Raw genomic sequence first — 13079 nt, forward strand, 5'->3', positions numbered from 1 at the left:
GTATTTAACCTCGTTATGCAAATTTTGACAAATAATCGAAAATATCTTACATCGATAATGCATTTTATAATTGTGTTGTGCAAATGCAACCCACACGTGACACCGCACGCGCATAGGCATGCACTTTTGTCGCAAACCATAAATAGGACGGAGATCTACGACATGGTCTACCACGTGCGGCGGTTATTACTAAGGTGTTAGAGCCACGTGTGGCGGGGGTGCGCTATTACCGTCGAATGTGTGATCTTCTGGCACATTCCATATACATCTTAAATTCGACCCTACGGTAATTATTTGGCTTTACTCGTATCTTACAACACTCTCAATGGTAATGGTTCGTCTATAGTATCGCTTTCCAATTAATGAATGCTCATAGATACGGTGTTAGAATTAAATAAGAAAACATATGATGAGGATAATAAATCTTGTATAATAGAGAAACATAATTGTCCCTTTAAAAATACAATTATCGCCATAAGTGGGGTTTCGGTGTAGATGATATATGTGTTCTGGACAAACTTTGTTAATTGATGGCATAAAAGGTATGCTAGTACATAAGGCGGCTAAATTTCGTGTTTTGACCCTTTTCAAAAAGTTTAACCGGATCTGACCCCGGTTCAATTTTTTTTACATTTGACCCTTTTCCTACCCCCAAGAACCTCGGCGGTAGAGTTGCGTGGCCTACCGCCAGAACCTTTGGCGGTAGAGTAACGGTAGCCGTCGTTTCCCCGACGCTGACCTGGCAGACAACCTACAGCCGGCGGCCTTGGCGGTGGGAGGTGCAACCCTACCGCCGAGATCCCTAACGGCGTGAGGCCACCTACTGCAGGACGAAACCCTACCAAAAAATTCCAACCACTTCTGGTTTCAGTACGAGTGGGGCCACCTACTGCAGGATGAAACCCAACGGTCAGGCCCTCTTGTAGAACGGTGTGTACCGGTCATCGTACTTCATCTTAACGGTCGTCTTGTGACCCCTCATCCGCAGTGGCGGGAGCATCTTTCAAAATGAAAAATCAAATAATTAGCAACTTGTTTTCATCAATTCAAAAGATTTGGTTCAAGAATGGTAATTACCACTTCATTCTCAATGAACGGGCACGATGACCCTTGTCGAACACAGGGTCAAGCATGGTATAGTTAGCGCCGATGTTGTCTGCAAGAGGTGGCCTCTTAAATAAAATTGCATAAACATAAGCATAAGCATAATTAAAATAGCATAAGCATAATTCAACACACATTTGTAACAATCTGTATTCATTCATTTGTAAACATGATTCTCATAAGCATGATTCATTCATTCATTTTCCATAAGATTGTTTTAACATTATTCATTCATTTTGTACAATTTGTATGCATATGGTTGATCACAAAGGTTCGTCACATCATGTAGTTCATTACTTCAATATTATGTAGTTCATTCCTTCAATAAGCATATCAAGATTTTTTTTAACATGAACATGAACTAGGGTTCATCATGAACTAGGATACATATAGATGCATCACAAAGGTTCATATGGGTGAGATGCATCACAAAGGTTCATCACATCAAAAAAACCTATGAGTTCATTCCTTCAATGAGCACATCAATTTTTTTAAACATGAACATGAACTAGGGTTCATCATAAACTAGGATACATATAGATGCATCACAAAGGTTCATATGGATGAGATGCATCACAAAGGTTCATCACATAAAAAGACCTATGAGTTCATTCCTTCAATAAGCATATCAAGATTTTTTTACAACTAGGGTTCATCATGAACTAGGATACATATAGATGCATCACAAAGGTTCATATGGGTGAGATGCATCACAAAGGTTCATCACATCAAAAAAAACCTATGAGTTCAATCCTTCAATAAGCATATGTAGATTTTTTAAACATGAACATGAACTAGGGTTCATGATGTATTTCAAAAAAAAGTAAATACATATCAAGATTCATCACAAAGGTTCATATGGTTGATACATATCAATGTTCATCACATCAAAACAAACCTATGAGTTCATTCCTTCAATAAGCATCATATCATGATTTGTTTAACATGAACTAGGGTGGGCTTGAATCAAATAATGCATCGAATCAGAAGCTATTTGAGAAAAACTAATTGGATGGATCGAAGGAGCTTACTTTACTCGTTTCCAAGCCATCTCGATCCGCAAGAATGATGAAAAAACAAGAGAGATCCGAGGGGAAGAGTGGAGGTGACGAGAGAGAGAGGGAGAACAGAGAGGGCGGCAAGTTAGGGAGAGATGGGGAGGGGGAGGGCGAACCGGCGCCAGGTTATATGTGCCCCGACCCTACCGCTAGACAGTCCGGCGGTAGGGTCTCACATCTTACCACCGGACCCTCTGGCGGTAGGGTCGACCAGAGCTCACAGCGCCCGTCAGTTAGCCGCTGATGTGGATTAGTCAGCTACTGCCACGGATTCTGGCGGTAGGTTGTGCATACCTACCGCCAAGCTCTGTGGCGATAAGAAAAAGGTCAAATTTCAAAAAAGAAAAACGAACCAGAGTCAGATCCGGTTAAACTAATTGAAAAGGGTCAAAACATGAAATTTGACCACATAAGGCCCAAAAGAGAAGAAAGGCAGCATGCTCCATATATGCATCTTTTACCTTTGCTTTTGTGAAAGCCACACCATTTTTTAGCACAGTACAAACGCAAAAAAGCCGCACCATTAAGGGGGGTGACAGTGATGAACTCGGGTGGTAACTTGATCGCTTACACCAATTGCACATCCTATGAGTTATATTCATATTCCACCATAAAGTCCTCATGGAAATACAGTTGTAAAACATCATTCAGAGACATTTTTGTGTGGTCCAAACTTTTGAGTTGTGTTCTGGGGCATCCGGAATTCGTACAATGATCTAGAGTAGCTTCCGATGAAAGGCCAGAGAGTCCGATGTTACATAGTAACATCACACGAATTTATTTTTTTCCTTCTCTTTTTTAGTTTTTATTAAATGCATATATTTAAAAACTTAAATCTACTTAAGAAATTTTAAACCATGAATTTTAAAAATTGTTAACATAGTATAACAAATTGTTAACTAAGCCTATCTCAGATGATTAGGTTCTTTGTCATGGAAATAGCCCACCTGGGTTCAAGTCCTAGACGACACTGGTGGTCATATTTCCCTGGATATATTTTAGACTTTCTGACGATTTTCATTCAGCGGGAAGAGATGCTCCGAACGATTACGGAGGCACATGTGATGACTGATGACTTCATCAATCTTGTGCCAGCTTAATCTCTCGAAGTTGCTCATAATGGTAGGGTGTGCATGTGTGCATTCGTATGAGTGAGTGTATATGTGTATGCATGAACATTTGCGTCTATACTCTATTAAGAAACATAGTATAAAAATTTGTTAGTACAATTTTAAAAAATGTTGATAACTTTAGGAACAAATGTTCCGTGACAATGAAAAAATGTGTCCACAATGTAAATTCGAGTGATCTCTAGCATACTACTCCTCTACTTCTTCTGTTGTTGTGAGGCAATAGCTCGCGTCGCTTGAAAGGAGCATGTGGTGGGCCGGCCCAACTTGACATCAATCAAATTTATTTTTCCATTCTCTTTTTTATTTTAAGCGCATATATTTGAAAAACTTAAATTTACTTAATAAATATAAAATCACAAATTTAAAAAATTGATAACATAGTATAGGAAATTTTGAACTGATCCTAGCACAGATAGTTAGATTTTTGTCGCGGAAATAGCCCATTGATGTCGGCTAGGAGTACGTCGGTATTTCCTCAAAGAGGAAGTGATGATGTAGCACAGCGACGGTAGGTATTTTCCTCAGATATGAAATCAAGGTTATCGAACTAGTAGGAGGACCAAGCAACAACACGTAAACAACACCTGCACACAAATAACAAATACTCGCAACCCGACGTGTAAAAGGGGTTGTCAATCCCTTTTGGGTAGCGGCGCCTCAATATAGGCAAACAGACGTGAGATAAAATTGTAATAGATTGATAGATCGAATGCCAAATAAAATAAATAATAATAAAACGCAGCAAGGTATTTTTGTATTTTTGGTTTAATAGATCTGAAGATAAAAACAAAGGAAAAGTAGATCGCAAAGTCAAATAATATGAGAAAGAGACCCGGGGGCTGTAGGTTTCACTAGTGGCTTCTCTCGAGAAAAATAGCAAACAGTGGGTAAATAAATTACTGTTGGGCAATTGATAGAACTTCAAATACTCATGACGATATCCAGACAATGATCATTATATAGGCATCACATCCAAGATTGACTCCTGTTTGCATATACTACTATTACTCAACACATTGACCGCTATCCGTCATGCATCTAGTGTATTAAGTTAATGGAGAAACGGAGTAATGCAATAAGAACGATGACATGACGTAGACAAGATCTATCTATGTAGAGATAGACCCCATTGTTTTATCCTTAGTAGCAACGATACATACGTGTCAGTTCCCTTCCTGTCAGTGGGATCAAGCACTGTAAGATTGAACCCACTACAAAGCACCTCTTCCCATTACAAGATAAATAGATCAAGTTGGCCAAACAACCCCAAATATCGAAGAAGAAATACGAGACTATAAGCAATCATGCATATAAGAGATCAAAGAAACTCAAATAACTTTCATGGATATAAAAAGATAGATCTGATCATAAACTCAAAGTTCATCCAATCCCAACAAACACACCGCAAAAAGAGTTACATCATATGGATCTCCAAGAGACCATTGTATTGAGAATCAAACAAGAGAGAGGAAGCCATCTAGCTATTAACTACGAACCCGAAGGTCTATGAGGGAGTCCTGGATTAGGGGGTCTCCGGACAGCCGGATTATATCCTTTGGCCGGACTGTTAGACTATGAAGATACAAGATTGAAGACTTCGTCTCGTGTCCGAATAGGACTCTACTTGGCGTGGAAGGCAAGCTAGGCAATATGGATATGGATATCTCCTCCTTTGTAACCAACCTTGTGTAACCCTAACCCTCCCCGGTGTCTATATAAACCGGAGGGTTTTAGTCCGTAGGACAACAGACAATCATACCACAGGCTAGCTTCTAGGGTTTAGCCTCTCTGATCTCGTGGTAGATCTACTCTTGTACTACCCATATCATCAATATTAATCAAGCAGGACGTAGGGTTTTACCTCCATCAAGAGGGCCCGGACCTGGGTAAAATATTGTGTCCCCTGCCTCCTGTTACCATCCGGCCTAGACGCACAGTTCGGGACCCCCTACCCGAGATCCGCCGGTTTTGACACCGACATTGGTGCTTTCATTGAGAGTTCCTCTGTGTCGTCGCCGTTAGGCTTGATGGCTCCTACTACCATCGATAGCGATGCGGTCCAGGGTGAGACTTTTCTCCCCGGATAGATCTTCGTGCTCGGCGGCTTTGCACTGCGGGCTAATTCGGTTGGCCATCTAGAGCAGATGGAAAGTTACGCCCCTGGCCACCAGGTCAGGTTTGGAAGCTTAAACTACACGGCCGATATCCGTGGAGATTTGATCTTCGACGGATTCGAGCCTCTGCCTCACTACTAGGAAAAGGGCTATAGATGGAATTGACACTAATGGCGCACCGAACATGTGGTGTGCCATTAGTATATACTAATGGCGCACCATGTGTTGGTGCGCCATTAGTGTGCAAATACTAATGGCGCACCATGTTCCACGGTGCGCCATTAGTAAATTTTTTTAATTTTTTCAAAACTACTAATGACGCACCATGGGAGTGGTGTGCCATTACTAGTTGAACTAGTAATGGCGCACCACATCCACGGTGCGCCATTAGTAAAAAAAAATTTAATTTTTTTCAAAACTACTAATGGCGCACCGTGGGAGTGGTGCGCCATTACTAGTTGAACTAGTAATGGCGCACCATGCCACGGTGCGCCATTAGTAACTTGGCCCAAACATTCGCCCGAATGCACCCCCCCCGGTGGACCGCCTTTTCAGTTTCAAAAAAAAATAAAAGAAAATGATAGAAATGTCAAAAAAAATAAAAGAAAATAAGATTCCCATGTGATATGTGGTCTAGTTGTTAGCAAAATTTACAAACATGAATTTTCGACTTTTTTGCAAAACCTCTCGAGAATTTGTAAAAATGGGCATAACTTTTGCGTACGAACTTGGATGAAAAAGCTTTTTATATGAAAAATCATCTACTCGAAAAGTTACATCCGAATTTAACAGGGGGAACCCCGTTAACAAAATCCTCAAAAACCTAACAGAAAAAAAGATACGGGGCTTTTAAGATCTGGAGAGGCAAAAAAATTCAAAAAAATTCAAACTTACTAATGGCGCACCTGCCCATGGTGCGCCATTAGTATCTTCCCACCTTCAAAATTCAAAATAAGTCAACAAAATAAAAAAAGTTACTAATGGCGCACCTGCCCATGGTGCGTCTTTAGTATCTTCCCGCCTTTAAAATTCAAAATAAGTCAAAAAAATAAAAAAAGAGTTACTAATGGCGCACTTGCCCATGGTGCGCCATTAGTATCTTCCCGCCTTCAAAATTCAAAAAAATAAAAAAATAAAAAAAGTTAGTAATGGCGCACCTGCCCACGGTGCGCCATTACTATGTCGTATATATGGCTGGGCGCACCTCCTCCACTCCACCTCTCCTCCACTCCATCTCCTCCTCTTCTCTCCTCCACTCCATCTCCTCCTCTCCTCCACTCCATCTTCCCTTCTCTCCTCCACCATACTACCCTCCTCCTCTCCGGCGACCTCCTCCTCCTCCTCTCCGGCGACCTCCTTCTCCTCTCCGGCGACCTCCTCCTCCTCTCCGGCGACCTCCTCCTCTCCGGGAACCTCCTCCTCCCTCCTCTCTGGTGAGCTCCTCCTCCCTCCTCTCCTCCCATTCCCTCATGGTTTCTCCTTCCTCCTCTCCGATGCTTCGGTGAACTCCTCTCCGGCGACCTCCTCCTCCTCTCCGGCGATGTAGGCGAGCACCTCTCCGGTGACCTCCTCCTCCTCTCCGGCGAACTCCTCTCCCGCAAAAGAACACGGCAAAAGAACGTACAAGATCCAAAAACAGGAACAAAATTTGAAATAATATCGTGCCAAAAAACGAGCAAAAAAAACTAGCAAAAAATGGGCAAAAAAATCACGATCCAGATCCAAATTCAAAATTCAAAAATAGCAATGGCGCACGGTGGGGGTTAGACGGTGCGCCACTACTATTTTCCCGCCTTCAAAATTCAAAAATACTAATGGCGCACTGTGGCCTATACTAATGGCGCACCAGTGCCTATACTAATGGCGCACCGTGGCCTATACTAATGGCGCACCAGTGGTGCGCCATTAGTAAAAATTACTAGTGGCGTGCTAGTAATGGCGCACCAATGATGCGCCATTAGTAGGAAAAACTGGTGCGCCATTAGTAGGCCTTTTCCTAGTAGTGCCTTGTGCGCCACGCGGTCACGATGAGCATGACTTAGCTCTCCCATCGGACAGTGTTAAGGAGATCGCACCGGCAGCCGCTCCGACCCTCAATTCGGAGCCAGTTGCGCCTTCCGCGGATGGGTGGATGGACCCCGCCGCGGAGGCCTAACCCTCAGCGGCGATCGAGCCGAACATCGACCCTGCCTTGCACGAGAGTCGTGTTGTTAAACTGCCGGATCCTTCTCCGGCCACGGACTCCGAACCACCTGCGCCCGTTCCTATCGAATCCGATCGGGCGCCGATCATGGAGTTTACCTCTGCGGATACTTTTCAGCACTCGCCCTTTGGCGACATACTGAACTCATTAAGGTCTCTCTCCTTGTCAGGAGAATCCTGGCCGAACTATGTCCGGCAGGACTAGGATGCGGACGACGAAGAAATTCAAGGCCCACCCACCATCCACTTGGTAGCCACTGTCGATGACTCAACCGACATGCTCGACTTCGACTCCAAAGACATCGACGGTATGGACGACGATGCGGGAGGCGAAGAGGAACCACCACCCACAGGGCGCTGGACATCCACCTCATCATATGACGTATACATGGTGGACACACCAAAAGAAGACGACGAGGAACGGAAGGACGCAATGAAGGCTTGTCCCCTCAAGAAGCAGTCAAAGCGGCGGCGTAAGCGCCGCCCCAAATCCCGCCTCGGCAGAAATAACGATCATACAGACCCAGCGTTGGAGCAGGGCGAACCACTACCGGACCACGGCAATACAGAGAATCAAACCGAACAAACCAATTCTGTCAAAGATAATAGTGCGGATGACATAACGCCGGACAGGCACCCGGAGCAGAAGAATGCCCGTCAAAGGCTTGTTGCCACCGCGAGGAGTCTAAAACAATAGAAGCAAAGGCTCAAGGCTGCGCAGGACACACTCCAAATCAGATGGAGTAAAGTACTCAACACAGTAGTGAAGTATGGTGGTAATTGCCCCACCAAGAGCTACCCGAAGCGGAAGTTGAAGGAAATATGCCCTAGAGGCAATAATAAAGTTATTATTTATTTCCTTATAATCATGATAAATGTTTATTATTCATGCTAGAATTGTATTAACCGGAAACATAATACATGTGTGAATAAATAGACAAATAAAGTGTCACTAGTATGCCTCTACTTGACTAGCTCATTAATCAAAGATGGTTATGTTTCCTAACCATGAACAATGAGTTGTTATTTGATTAACGAGGTCACATCATTAGTTGAATGATCTGATTGACATGACCCATTCCATTAGCTTAGCACCCGATCGTTTAGTATGTTGCTATTGCTTTCTTCATGACATATACATGTTCCTATAACTATGAGATTATGCAACTCCCGTTTACCGTAGGAACACTTTGGGTACTACCAAACGTCACAACGTAACTGGGTGATTATAAAGGAGTACTACAGGTGTCTCCAATGGTACATGTTGGGTTGGCGTATTTCGAGATTAGGTTTTGTCACTCCGATTGTCGGAGAGGTATCTCTGGGCCCTCTCGGTAATGCACATCACATAAGCCTTGCAAGCATTACAACTAATATGGTAGTTGTGAGATGATGTATTACGGAACGAGTAAAGAGACTTGCCGGTAACGAGATTGAACTAGGTATTGGATACCGACGATCGAATCTCGGGCAAGTAACATACCAATGACAAAGGGAACAACGTATGTTGTTATGCGGTCTGACCGATAAAGATCTTCGTAGAATATGTAGGAGCCAATATGGGCATCCAGGTCCCGCTATTGGTTATTGACCGGAGACGTGTCTCGGTCATGTCTACATTGTTCTCGAACCGTAGGGTCCGCACGCTTAACGTTACGATGACAGTTATTATGAGTTTATGCATTTTGATGTACCGAAGGTTGTTCGGAGTCCCGGATGTGATCACGGACATGACGAGGAGTCTCGAAATGGTCGAGACATAAAGATTGATATATTGGAAGCCTATGTTTGGACATCGGAAGTGTTCCGGGTGAAATCAGGATTTTACCGGATTACCGGGAGGTTACCAGAACCCCCCGGGAGTCATATGGGCCTTATTGGGCCTTAGTGGAAAGGTGAAAGGGCTGCCCATAAGGGCTGCGCGCCTCCCCCCACCCCTAGTCCTATTAGGACTAGGAGAGGTGGCCGGCCACCCCTCTCCCTCTTTCCCCCTTGGGAATCCTAGTTGGAATAGGATTGGGGGGGGGGGAGTCCTACTCCCGGTAGGAGTAGGACTCCTCCTGGCCGGCGCACCTCTCCCCCTTGGCTCCTTTATATATGGAGGCAGGGGACACCTCTAGACACACAAGTTGATCTTCGTGATCGTTCCTTAGCCGTGTGCGGTGCCCCCCTCCACCATATTCCACCTCGGTCATATCGTAGCGGTGCTTAGGCGAAGCCCTGCGATGGTAGAACATCAAGATCGTCACCACACCATCGTGCTGATGGAACTCATCCCCGAAGCTTTGCTGGATCGGAGCCCGGGGATCGTCATCGAGCTATACGTGTGCTAAGAACTCGGAGGTGCTGGAGTAACGGTGCTTGGATCGGTCGGATCGGGAAGAAGACGTACGACTACTTCCTATACGTTGTGTCAACGCTTCCGTTGCGATCTACAAGGGTACGTAGATCATACTCTCCCCTCGTTGCTATGCATCACCATGATCTTGCGTGTGCGTAGGAAAAATTTTGAAATTACTATGTTACCCAACAGAAGTTGCTACCCGAATTCGATGAGGAGGCCCTAGATCCCCCACAACCAAAAATCAAAACGGCCACCTGGCCGGATAGACGACCTCACGGCCAACATGGAGCGGCAAACAACGCCACTCACAAGCCAATACGCGATCCACATGAGGGCTCGCACCAAAAGGATGACGCAACCAGATCCATCTATGAACCACGCAAGCGCGTCCCAGCATATGATGTAACACAACAAACATCAAAACAACACGGTACACCCAGATATAGGGGTGCCGCACACCCCCTATGTTTCACCGATGAGGTGCTGGACCATGAATTTCCAGAGGGATTCAAACCCATAAACATAGAGGCATACGACGGAACAACAGACCCTGGGGTCTGGATTGAGGACTATATCCTCCATATCCATATGGCCCAAGGAGATGATCTCCATGCCATCAAGTACTTACCCCTCAAGCTCAAAGGGCCAGCTCGGCACTGGCTTAAAAGCCTCCCCGAAAATTCCATTGGAAGCTGGGAAGAGCTCGAAGACGCTTTTCGGGCAAATTTTCAAGGGACTTATGTCCGACCCCCGGATGCGGACGATTTGAGTCATATAACTCAACAGCCCGGAGAGTCAGCCTGAAAGCTTTGGAACAGGTTTCTTACTAAGAAGAACCAAATAGTTGACTACCCGGACGCCGAAGCCTTGGCGGTTTTTAAGCATAGCGTCCGCGACGAATGGCTTGCCAGACACCTCGGCCAAGAAAAGCCGAGAACAATGGCAGCATTAACAAGCCTCATGACCCGCTTTTGCGCGGGAGAGGACAACTGGCTAGCCAGATGCAGCACCAGCGACCCAAGCACATCCGCAGTTAGAGATGAAAACGGGAAATCACGACGCAACAAAAATAATAAGCGTCGGAATAAAGAAGACAACCCGAAGAGCACGGCGGTAAACGCCGGATTCCGAAGCTCTCGGCCAGGTCAACAAAAGCCACCCTATAAAGGCGCCAGAGATGAACTGTCCAGCCTGAACAAAATTCTGGACCAGGTATGTCAGATCCATAGCACCCCTGGTAAACCTGCTAATCATACCCACAGAGAACGTTGGGTCTTCAAGCAGTCCGGCAAGCTCAATGTCGTACACAAGGGGGAGGATACACCAAGCGAAGATGAGGATGAGCCTGTTAAGCAAGACACTGGGAACACAAGAAGTTTCCATCAGAAGTCAAAACAGTCAACGCATTACACATGATCAAGGGAAGCAAAGCGGCCCTCCCAGATAAATATGCCCAAGGGCCTATCACCGCGAAACCCTGCCACTGGTCGTCTGAACCGGTCACTTTCGACCATCGTGATTACTCAGCAAGTATCTGGCGGGCAGGATGGGCTCCCCTGGTATTAGACCCAATAATTGACGGATACCACTTTGCACGAGTCCTGATGGACGGTGGCAGCAGTTTAAACCTGATATACCAGGATACAATCCACGAAATGGGGATAGACCCAACGAAAATTTGCCATAGCAACACTACCTTTAAAGGAGTAACGCCAGGCCCAGGGGCTCACTGCACGGGCTCCCTGCTACTAAAGGTTATATTCGGCTTCCCCGATAACTCCCGTAGCGAACATTTAACCTTCCACATTGCTCCGTTCCAATGCTGTTATCAAGCACTACTTGGACGCGAAGCTTTTGCTCGCTTTAATGCAATACCGCATTACACTTCCCTCACGCTCAAGATGCCCGGTCCACGTGGCATCATTACAGTGAACGGAAGTATTAAGAGATCTTTGCGCGCCAAAGAGAATGCGACTGCCTTGGCAGCCGCACACTAAAAACGGCCTCACCAACTAAAGCATTTGATAGGTCGTCAAGACCACGGACGCGGTTAGACGAGTCCGGCGCTGCTATGTGTAATTTGTACTGGATTGATGGCCACACTCCTATTACAAATACAAGGGGCTCAACGCGCGCAGACAAGTGGCAATTTCTACTCATTTCTAGTTATACATGGTTTCTTTAAAAACCATATTTTTGCACGATAACTTTTTCACCTAAGTTCCTCTCTTTTACAGATGATCATCGTGCTACACCCGTCCAGGATACGGCACAACGGAGTCACAAGCGCAGACGTGCAGTAGAGACCCGCTCCAAGGATTCTTTTTAGATTAAGGCCTTGCGTAAACCTTTTTTACTGTCTCTTGTTGATACACATCCCTCGAATTCTCAGTACAATTGAGAAGGATGCTGACGTCTTGGCATGTGGCCACGTCAGAGTAATGCACGTACCTAGACACAAGGGGCTTCTTACAAAGGGCACTATTTAGGCCCGGTCTATACCATAAAGACCGAATACCTTAGGGAGTGTTCGGCGTCGCGAGTTTGGCCTTATATGCATCAGCTCCGAATCATTGTCTTTGGTCAAATGTTGGGTTTGCCCGGCTCCTGTGTTTTGGTGCCTTACCTTCCGCTTTATCGGCTAAGGCAGCACCAGGAGAACTACTGCGATTGTGCCGTGGTTCATCCGGACGAGCACCTCAGTAGAGAAAGCCGAAAACTGACTGTCATGATATAGCGTGAGACTGGTCAACCACTCGATGACCTATCAGAATGTTAGAATTCCTCCGCCTTAACGAAGGGCCGTTTTCCGTCCAGGCATGTACGCACCCCGAGATCGGGAGAGTGCGGAGCCACCAGGGGCTATCTAGTAGCCCCACTGTCAAACTCCTATGGCTAAGTGAAAGTGTTAAAGCTTTATAGTCCGGTTGCCTCGTTCGCTGCGCTATCACCTCCTTAATAGGACCAAGACGTTGGGTTCAGTGTGAACATGCGTTTTTTGCGAGCACCTCCGCATTATATGCGTGGGGGTTGAAGCCAACGACTGCAATCTTTCAGGTTATATACATATATACATAAACGGCCGCACAGGAGGCATCACGTTACTTTCCGGCAAAAGTATAAA

Source organism: Triticum dicoccoides, chromosome 6A, assembly GCF_002162155.2.
Source record: "Triticum dicoccoides isolate Atlit2015 ecotype Zavitan chromosome 6A, WEW_v2.0, whole genome shotgun sequence".
Lineage (NCBI taxonomy): Eukaryota > Viridiplantae > Streptophyta > Magnoliopsida > Poales > Poaceae > Triticum > Triticum dicoccoides.